The sequence below is a fragment of the Triticum aestivum genome, chromosome 2D (genome assembly GCF_018294505.1).
Source record: "Triticum aestivum cultivar Chinese Spring chromosome 2D, IWGSC CS RefSeq v2.1, whole genome shotgun sequence".
In the NCBI taxonomy this organism is placed as follows: Eukaryota; Viridiplantae; Streptophyta; class Magnoliopsida; order Poales; family Poaceae; genus Triticum; species Triticum aestivum.
This window is the reverse complement of record NC_057799.1, coordinates 443109103-443120331: the sequence shown is the minus strand read 5'-3', so window position 1 is coordinate 443120331 and position 11229 is coordinate 443109103.

The window sequence follows — 11229 nt, the reverse complement described above, 5'->3', positions numbered from 1 at the left end:
GACAAAGTGATGCACGACGGAGCATATCGGATTCTGGATGCAGAATCTGGCGTCCTTGAGCCGAGCTTCTAGAACATTGCCATGCTACGTCGCTTTTACGCTTAAGCTCTTTAGTTCTTTTAGTTTAAAATACTGTTTAGCTCGATCCAGACATTTTTAGATGAATTAAACAAAGATTATCTACGCTAAGTCGAGGTATCTTATATGCTTCTGTGCCTTTATTTAATTTTGATTGTGCTTGATAATATATCCAGTCTAGTGTTCTGGCTGTTAGATTTTGTTCCCCCGACCAGACTTGCGGCCTCTTATAACCATTATTCAATTTGCGCTACTAGCTGGACTAAGTATTTTCTTGCTTAGTTGTTTGCCGATTTTTCTGTCAAGTGATTTTCGACTTGTGTCTTGGCCAAGCTAGGTCGCCCTGCTCCATCGTTCGTCCATAGACTGCTAGTTTGACTATGTTCACAACGGGGCGATCCTCTGTTGCAGTCGCATTTCTCCTAGTCGGCAGCCGAGGAGTTCAAGTCAAAGGCTAGCCGACACAATACAGAAAACTCATAAACAAATTTCTTTTTAGGCACAACAAAAGCACAAATTGATTTTAAGACCAAGTAACTTGGCAAAAGACTTGACTTAATTCATGTTTAATGTTTTTACGTTTCCAACTCCGCATACAGAGCTTGACTACTCCTACTCTACTCAATGAAATCCTCTAGGTGACAGTCTTCCTCGGTGGTCCCGGCGAACTCCAAGACGACATCGAAGGACTTTGGCTTCACCTCCAGCCCATTAGCTGTTGGGGAACGTAGTAATTTCCAAATTTTCCTACGCACACACAAGATCATGGTGATGCATAGCAACGAGAGGGGAGAGTGTTGTCCACGTACCCTCGTAGACCGACAGCGGAAGCGTTATCACAACGCGGTTGATGTAGTCGTACGTCTTCACAATCCGACCGATCAAGTACCGAACGTACGGCACCTCCGAGTTCTACACACGTTCAGCTCGATGACGTCCCTCGAACTCCGATCCAGCCGAGTGTTGAGGGAGAGTTTCGTCAGCACGACGGCGTGGTGACGATGATGTTCCACCGACGCAGGGCTTCGCCTAAGCTCCGCAACGGTATTCTCGAGGTGTAATATGGTGGAGGGAGGCACCGCACACGGCTAAGAGATCTCAAGGATCAATTGTTGTGTCTCTGGGGTGCCCCCTGCCCCCGTATATAAAGGAGCAAGGGGGAGGCAGCCGGCCAAGGGGAGAGGCGCGCCATAGGGGGGAGTCCTACTCCCATCGGGAGTAGGACTCCTCCTTTCCTTGTGGGAGTAGGAGAAGGGAAGGGGGAAGGAGAAAGAAGGAAGGGTGCGCCCCCCTTCCCTAATCCAATTTGGACCAGACCATGGGGAGGGGTGCGGCCACCTTTTGAGGCCTTTCTCTCCTTTCCCGTATGGCCCATTAAGGCCCAATACGAATTCCCGTAACTCTTCGGTACTCCGAAAAATACCCGAATCACTCGGAACCTTTCCGAAGTCCGAATATAGTCGTCCAATATATTGATTTTTACGTCTCGACCATTTCGAGACTCCTCGTCATATCCCCGATCTCATCCGGGCTCCGAACTCCTTCGGTACATCAAAACTCAATAAAACTGTCATCGTAACGTTAAGCGTGCGGACCCTACGGGTTCGAGAACTATGTAGACATGACCGAGACACGTCTCCGGTCAATAACCAATAGCGGGACCTCGATGCCCATATTGGCTCCCACATATTCTACGAAGATCTTTATCGGTCAGACCGCATAACAACATACGTTGTTCCCTTTGTCACCGGTATGTTACTTGCTCGAGATTTGATCGTCGGTATCTCGATACCTAGTTCAATCTCGTTACCGGCAAGTCTCTTTACTCGTTCCGTAATACATCATCTCGCAACAAACTCATTAGTTGCAATGCTTGCAAGGCTTAAGTGATGTGCATTACCGAGAGGGCCCAGAGATACCTCTCCGACAATCGGAGTGACAAATCCTAATCTCGAAATACGCCAACCCAACAAGTACCTTCGGAGACACTTGTAGAGTACCTTTATAATCACCCATTTACGTTGTGACGTTTGGTAGCACACAAAGTGTTCCTCCGGTAAACGGGAGTTGCATAATCTCATAGTCATAGGAACATGTATAAGTCATGAAGAAAGCAATAGCAACATACTAAACGATCGGGTGCTAAGCTAACGGAATGGGTCAAGTCAATCACGTCATTCTCCTAATGAGGTGATCCCGTTAATCAAATGACAACTCATGTCTATGGCTAGGAAACATAACCATCTTTGATTAACGAGCTAGTCAAGTAGAGGCATACTAGTGACACTCTGTTTGTCTATGTATTCACACATGTATTATGTTTCCGGTTAATACAATTCTAGCATGAATAATAAACATTTATCATGATATAAGGAAATAAATAATAACTTTATTATTGCCTCTAGGGCATATTTCCTTCATTAGCACCTATCAGGTTGGTCGCGATGATGGGGGTGAGGTCAAGGCCGGGGTAGTGGGCCTTCGGGGTTGCCCAAGCTTGGCAAGCTCCCTCCCGAGCTACTGAAGACTCACCCTCCGTGATCCTAGGAGAAGCCCCTTGCAGGCTCACTGTAAGGTCAAAGAAGTTGCCTGGAAGAGCTTCCTCGGGCCACAACGTCAACGGCCTCCATGTCTAGCCTAGCAAGTGCATGCAATTGAACAATCTGCTTCAGCTATTCGGACAAGATCACTTGTCGGTTGATGTACTTGAACTGTGCCCAGAAGGCCCAAAATTCTCCCTGCTCGGGGATCATAGAGTCCTTGGTAGAACCGTTAGGCACGGGCAGAGCTCACAGGGAGATCCGCGAAGATTTGTGCGTCGTGCCAAAGTTGGGTTAGCACCGCATATCCTCGAGATCCTAATAGGCATTGGAGAAGATAGGGCTTACTTGCTACAATTTCTCCGTCCTAACCAATTTCTTCTTGGGCACTGTGCCGGTAAACATTGGACTCTTTGAGACTATTATGCACCTTCTTCACCTCTGGCCAGCCCGGTCTTCTGAGCCCTCGACTGGTCATGCTCAGCTTGGCTCTTTTCAAGCTCTTGCTGAAGCAGGCCAGACGCATCTAGAAAGCCTTTCACACCTCTTGTTCTTGCACAAGGTGGGTTGTGGTCTTCTTGGTCTCTTCCCTGGTGGCCTGAATCTGCTGATTGGTAGAGTTGAGCTCGGTTTGCGTTGTGTTCTGTGCATAGCAAGTATAAAAAAAATTAAAAGATGACTTATGAAGGTTCAATGTTTACCGGGATAGAACATTGTCCTTTGAAGAGGCACTTGTTCTCCCATGCGGTGTTCTGCGCATAGCAAGTATAATTTTTTTAAAGACAATAAGATTACTTTCAAGGAGATTCAATCCCAAGGCCTGAAAGTGCTAGTTATTGACTAGAGGGGCGGTGAATAGGCGATTTTTATGAAAGTCTTCAAACTTGGGGGCTTTGAAGACAAATAGTAGATATGAGCCTATTGATATGCAGCGGAATGTAGACTACACTAGACAAGCCATAGTCAAGTAAGCAATGAAGTGAAAGCACGAAGACTATTAGCAGCTAGGTAGTATGGATCGGGATGGAAGATAGTATGAAGCCAAACAACAATAGTCGTCACACAATGAAGTCAATCAGATCAAGCAAGCAGGCAATGACTTCACGAAGACAAACTGTACGTAAAGAGAGGTAAGAGATAGAACCAGTTGCTTGGCGAGGACAAGGATTTGTTGGACCAGTTCCAGTTGCTGTGACAACTGTACGTCTGGTTAGGGAGGCTGAGATTCAACTCAGAAGACCGTGTCTTCACCTTATTCCCCTTGAGCTAAGGACACTTAGTCCTCGCCCAATCACTCTGGTAAGTCTTCAAGGTAGACTTCCAAACCTTCACAGACTTCGTTCACCGGCAATCCACAATGACTCTTGGATGCTCAGAACACGACGCCTAACCGGCTGGAGGATTCACAGTCCTCAAGTGTAACAAGTCTTCAGATCACGCGGACAGAAAGACTTCAGTGATGCCTAACACTCTTTGGCTCTGGGTGTTTTGGGCTTTGTCCTCGCAAGGATCTCTCTCTCAAATGCTTCGGAGGTGGGTTGCTCTCAAACGACAAAAGCCGTGTACTAACTCTGAGCAGCCACCAATTTATGGTGTAGGGGGTGGGCTATTTATAGCCAGGAGGCAACCCGACCTGATTTGTCCAAAATGACCCTGGGTCACTAAGGAACTGACACGTGTCCAACGGTCAGATTTCAAACACACGCGGCAGCTTGACTTGGGCTACAAGTAAAGCTGACTCATCCAGCTCTGGATAAGATTTGCTCTCATTGTCTTCGCTCGAAGACATAGGATTTGGTTGAGCATCAGCTTAGTCACTCTGACTTTGTTCACTTGGACCCCACTTAACAGTGCGGTGGTTCCTATTACCCAACAAAGAAGAAAAGGAAACTATGAAACAACTATGTCTTCGCACTCCATAGTCTTCACGTGAATGTCTTCTCAAGTCATAATCTTCGTTGTGAATATCTTCACAAACCACCATTGTCTTCAATGTCTTCACACATTTTTAGGGGTCATCTCTGGTAGGTAAACCGAATCAATGTGGGACTACTACCTGTGTTATCCTGCAATTCTCACAAACACATTAGTCCCTCAACCAAGTTTGTCGTCAATACTCCAAAACCAACTATGGGTGGCACTAGATGCACTTACAATCTCCCCCTTTTTGGTGATTGATGACAAACTGGTTGAAGTTTTCAACGGGGATAAAAGTATGTGAAAGTTTAAGGATTAAGGCATTGTCTTCATAAGTAGCAAAAGGCCCCCCTGAAGATGTGCATATAAGTAGTTTGCTTTTGAATGCAAATGCACATGGCAGGTTTTACTTACGGAGATCCTCTTCAACTTATGAAGACAATTCATCATGCATATAAAGATATAACAAAGATAATGACATGCATAATGAAAAATGGATGTCTGCGGAATGACTTCATGCGGAATTTATCATCGCATCACAGAATAGCATAAACGTAGCAGGCGACCATCAAGTTTAAGTGTTACAACCCAAGGAACCAAATGTATGAAAAGACGAGAGTTGTAAACACTTGGCAAAAAATAGCAACCACCCATAAGGACCCGCTTGAAGACTATCAACTCATATGCTTCTCCCCTTCTGTCAGTAATGACCAAAAAAGGTTTGAAGACATAGAGCATCTACTCGTTCCCATCAGGAGTAGAAGAAGGAGCAGGGTCGACGCTTGAGTTTGGTGGTGCAGAAGGGCCTGGTGCAGTGTCGAGATGCAGTGCAGCCATGGTTGGTGAAGTGGCGTCGTCTTCTTCATCGACGACTCTTGCAACAATAGTTGGAGCCGAAGATGAATACTCAGAATCTTCAATTGAGGGAGTGCGGCGCCAGCTTGCATTGCGTGGAGGTCTGGAGTCAAATTTGAAGCCTTCTGTGAAGCCATCTTCGCAAAGATCTTCTTCAGGGCATAGCAGTGTGAGACTCTTCCAAGACCGCCGACAGGCTTCATGGGCTACGAATGAGTTCTTGGTGGCCAAGTTTCTGATGTGATTGACGTCCACCAATATACTCTACATCTGATGCTTTAGCCAGTCATGGTGCTTGTCCTGCTTCTGATGTAAGGCAACAAGAAGCTCTCGGTCATTGAGAATGCGAGAACGCTTCCGAGGCCTTTGAGCGATTGTACTGGCAGTGGCATCAGTGTTGGCACGACGTGGCTCACGCATATTGCCAGCCAGAGGATAAGCAGGATTCGCAGCATTTGGAACATGAATCCCTTCTATGGGTTGCGTGAAGCTTTGACGATCAACATTGTGAAGATATAGGGGTTCTTTGGCAGGCTCAGGGTAGATGGCTTCAACTAACAGATCAACCTCAGGTAGAAAGACAATGTGATTGCGCGCTGAGGGCTGATAATCAACAGATGAATGAAGTTTGATCAGGTGCATCACCCATGGAGCATAAAACTTTAGGCCAAACAGATCAATCCCAGATGCAGCAAGTTGTCTGATGAAGAAATCCTGGGTCTTGAATCTGATGCCATTGACAATATAGAATACCAAAGTCTTCATGGTTCCTTCTAGTTTGGCTTCAGAAGAAAATCCCTTGATTGGCCATAGAGTGCCCCTCAGAATATGGTAAATTGTGCGGGGCAGGTACTCATGGTCCTTGACGAAGAATTCTTTGGGGTATTCAACATCTTGGGGTAGTGGCTTCATCATGCTGAGCATCTGACTCATATTGGGTTCAGGTTTCTGAAAATTACTCTGCAGTTCATTGCTGTGAAGCTGACAACCAGGCTCATACAGTTCACCTGGAGTGGGCAGGGAAGACAGCTCGATGATGTCTGAGCTTTGGCTTCATGATGCACATCCCTTGACATCCACTCAAGGATCCATATCTTCGGATCCCTATTGTAGCCACGAATGTGAAGAGTGGCATAGAATTGCAGCAGAAGCTCTTCATTCCAGTGCTCTTTGTCAGTTACGAATTGCAGAAGACCAACATCTCTAAAACAGTCGAGAGCTTCTTCAAGGCAGGGCAGACCAGCAATGGCTTCACAATCCAGACGCATGTGAGGAAAGATTCGCTCTTGATTGTATAAGAGACATGAGTAATAGCTGTGCTGCTGATAGCTCCAGAAGCGATCAGAAGAGATCTTTGGCTTCAAGTATGGATTCTTGGCACTGTCAAAGAATGTGTTGTGTGCCCTGAAGCTATTCACACTGAATGATCCTGGTGATGTAGCAGCACCTGGAAGCCTTGGCAGTCTGGGCTTTGGCTTCTGGACCTGAGGCCTTTGCTCCACGTGGTAATCATACTGTGGTCCGGGAGCTGCGGGAGGAACCAAAACGGGCCATCGTACAGTGACAAGCTCACCACGATTGTAGGCCTGCTCAATGGTGTGTGGCCTTGGGGGTGGAACTGTGGCTTCAGCATGGACTGTGGCTTCAGGTACAACATTGGCTTCAGGCTCCACATTGTCTTCAGCCATGACAATGTCATTGGCGTCAGCAGTGTTGGTTGTGGCAACCTCTGTGTTTTCAACCTCCGTTTCTTCAATAATCGGAGGGTCTGGCACAATCAAATTCTCCTCGAGAATGACTTGGTCTATGGCAGGGGGTGTGGCAACTCGTTCTTATTCTCTTTCTCCTTGATTTTCATCGGCTGATGCAGCCGGAATGTCTTCAGCAGCTTTGGTGTCAGACTCAGAGACATTCGCAGTAGGGGTGGCTTCAGGAAACACTTGACGTGCTACTGAGCTTGGTTGCGCTTCCCCTTCTGGAATGCTCGACATGGTGACCTGCGGCCTAGGGCCTTTGCGAAGCCTACGGAATGGGGGCGACGCCTGTGGTGATGGAGTGATCTGCACCATGTAATTGTCGTCGTCAAGCACCGGAGTGGTGACTTGAGGTGGTGGAGCTTGGGGTGTATCATCATGAATGGGGGTGTCTTGTTGAGGGCGATCGGCCCACGGATCATCCTGAGCAATTGGCGTCAAAGGATGACCAATGCTGATGATTTCGCTGTTCGTAAGAATAGGCGATGATACCAATTGGTGCTCGAGTTGAGGAAGGACTTCATCATCTTCTATATTGTCTTCACGACCAATGTCTTCAGCTGTGATGGGGTCAACAGCTGGAACTTCTTCATCTTCAGGAGCCTCTATGAAAGCAGGCTCGTGGATCACAAGGCGACGTTCTTGGTTGGTAGAGGCTGGTCGAGCAACAGAAATGGGCTCAACACGCTCTTTCTTTGAAGACTTCTTCAATTTCTTCTTTGATGGTGCATCATCAGAAGCATTCTTGTACTTGCGCTTCTCGGCTTCGGCTTCGGCTGCCCTTGTCTTCTTCAATTCTGAAGCTGCTGAGGGGACCTTAGGCTTCGAGCCTGTCATGCTGGCAGGGAAGACAATGTGAGGTGCTTCCTGCCTTGGTACTTCAGTTTGGGCCACAGCAGACTTCTTTTGCTTGGCAGCCATCTTGGGGTCAATGCCAGGACGACCAAGAGCCTTGTGTTTCTCAGCCTTATTGTGTGCTTGGACACATTTCTGTGCAAAGTATTTCATGCGCTCTCTTGAACCTTTTGCTTCTTCATGCTTCTTGTGAAACTGTTCCTTTAGCTCATGCAACATCTTCTTGAAGGTCTGAATGTCTGCCACGCTAAGCTTGGCCATGTTCTTCTTGAAGTGAGCCTTTTCATAATCAATTTTGTTCTTGAGCTCGACTATCTTCTGAGCCAAGGCCAACTCATTAGCAATGGCTCCATGGAGTGTGACGCTGATGTCCACACGAAGCTGAAGATCATCAATACTGATAGTCTGGTCATCAAACCACTCGTCGATGAAGTTGTTCAGAATGTCCACATCAAAGAGGGGCAGATCGTTGAAGATCTCCGCCTCTTGCTTGCTCTTGATAAGCATTTCAAGAGCTTCATGACCAAGATCTTCGTCACTGGACAGATCAATGGTGTCTTCTTCGTTCCTGAGAACGGCAGCTGGAGTCAGTTCATGCCTAGAAATTTTCTTGGGCCTCATGGTTTTCTTTGTCTTCTCGGTCTTCTTGGAAACACGAGACAAATCTTCTGATTGCACACTGGATTCAGGAGGTGCAGTGGCCAATGGCTTCACACGCAAAGCTTTTGGTGAGGCAGAGGGCTTTGAAGCCTTTGTTTTCTTCTTCTTCTGCGGCTTTGGTGGAGCTGGTGCTTCTTCAGAGTCAGCATCATCAGCAGACTGATCCACCGTGGCCCTCTGAGCTGCGATGTGAGAGAGGAGGCCATCAAAGTTGTTGAAGGGGCCGATGACATTGGGATTGGCATCGCATGTGCCATCAGCCCTTGGAGCAGACAGACCTGGGTTGAAGTTGATGCCAAGATTTTTCTTGTTCTTCACAGCAGAATCTTTTGCAAACTGATAATTGTGCTTGAAAAGATTGTCGTCACGACACCATAACATAGATGATGGGTTGGCATTTTCTGGCTTCGGTCCGCGTACCATGCATGGGTAGAAGCCTTGAGCAATGACTTCGGACTTGGACTTGGGCTGCAGATTTCTGTATAGAATATCTCCCCATGGGCGCTTGATGGCATTCTTTTCAGCATATTCAGCAGTCACAAATCTGTATTTGAACCATTCTTCTGCCCAATATCTTCGAATCCATTGGATTCGAGTCTTGCGCTGATTGTAATTTTCTTCAGGATCAGTCTTGTACATTTCAAATAGATCTGGTGGCAAATCCTTGGCTGTATCCCCACGGCGCTGCCTGCCGCCCTTTCTAGCTGATTTCATTGTGGCCATTATATTCAAACTAAATGGCTTCAAGACAGTTAATGGCTTCCTTCTGCTGGTTAGACAGGAACTGGCTTCTGGTGAGTGAATATGACGCTGTATGAACTCAGCAAATGAATGCAGACTATGAGAACCAAGGGATTCTCCCACGGACATGTACCTGTGACAGCATTAGAGGTGCGAGGGGAGGGGAAGAGGTCATATGCATTCTCAGAAGATTTTGAAGATAAATCAGTTTGAAGACATTGACCTCATCGTGCGAAGACATTCACTTATTTGAAGAGAGTTGGTTCCAGATTTGTACGAATCCATGAATAAGTACAAGTGAGGAATCAAACTAGTTATGAAGCATAAGTGAATATACTCGGCAAGATATGAGATGCATAAGAAGACAGATCCAGATTTGGAAGTTAAGAAACCACTTTTGGTTGAAGTGGATGGATTTGACGGATAAAAAAGGCAGTAAAAAGTAAGCTATAATTATCGCTTGACGAACTGCTAGACGAGGCGAAGAGAGAGGCCGAGCAGTTCAATCTCCCATGCCCTAACTTGGCGACGGAAGACACCTACGGCGACGGCGGAGAGGACGAGGTCCGCGGCCGGCGTGAGGACGGCGTCGAAGAAGTTGCGGCAGCTAAGCGCTTCGTCTCCGGCGTCAACGCGAGCTAGCGGAGGCGCTAGGGTTTGTGCGAGGTGGTGAGGTGGGAGAAGAGATAATGACCGTGGTGAGTTGTGTATTTATAAGGAAAGGGACAACACAACGTAATTACGCAGGTGCCCCTGGCGGTTCACATCTGAAGGACACGTGGCATGCATGCAACTCATGGGAAGTTGTTCCATGTTCCCACGCACGCCTGGATTGTTGGGTGGTCGTTCCGGCTTCTCCAGTTTTCAGGCAATCAGGATGTAGCATTAAAACAGATTTAACTTTTATCTCTTTGTCTTCTACTGACAAGGACTCAGAGAACACAATCGACAGTTTCAATAGAAGGCATATGATTTGGATAGATAGAACCTGAGGTAGAAGCATAGAAGGGGTTAGGGTCCGATCACATTCACTTACCTCGAGAAAGAAGCAAACATGAAGACATAGCTATAAGTGAATGCTGTAGAGGACAGAACACAAATATATGTATATATCAGCATAAGTCCCAATCAACATTGTGAAGATAAACATGAAGTCAAATCAATGTTGAAGACAAACCGAACGTGAAGACTATGCTATTATGACGCCAAATGAAACACTTCAAAAGAATTTGGTGGTGGCGTTACACAGCGTATAGGAAGTATTAGACCCAGACATGACGCACAATTATCGTGGCGCTCCGTAGTCAAATTCCGCGTTAATGTATTCACACTTAGAGTGTATGTCTTCATTGATTGAAGATATACGTTACTTCGTGTGTTGCACATCTAAGTCATCAACATGCATAAGCGTTAGGATGTGTGTCCAATTACAGGACATTCGAGGATTCTAAGATATTTAGCTCACACCGCAACTTGCAAAACCTTTTCTCATCCAAGGGCTTTGTGAAAATATCTGCCAATTGCTCTTCAGTGTTGACGTGAATAATATCAATATCTTCCTTCATGACATGATCTCTGAGAAAGTGATGACGGATCTGAATTTGCTTTGTCTTCGAGTGTTGAACTGGGTTGTTGGCAATCTTGATGGCGCTTTCATTGTCGCAGTAAAGTGGCACTTGCTTCAGGTGGATGCCATAGTCCTTGAGAGTTTGCTTCATCCATAGAAGCTGAGCACAGCAAGATCCAGCAGTAATGTATTCAGATCAGCAGTGGAGAGAGACACACAATTCTGCTTCTTTGAAGACCAACAGACAAGAGATCGTCCAAGA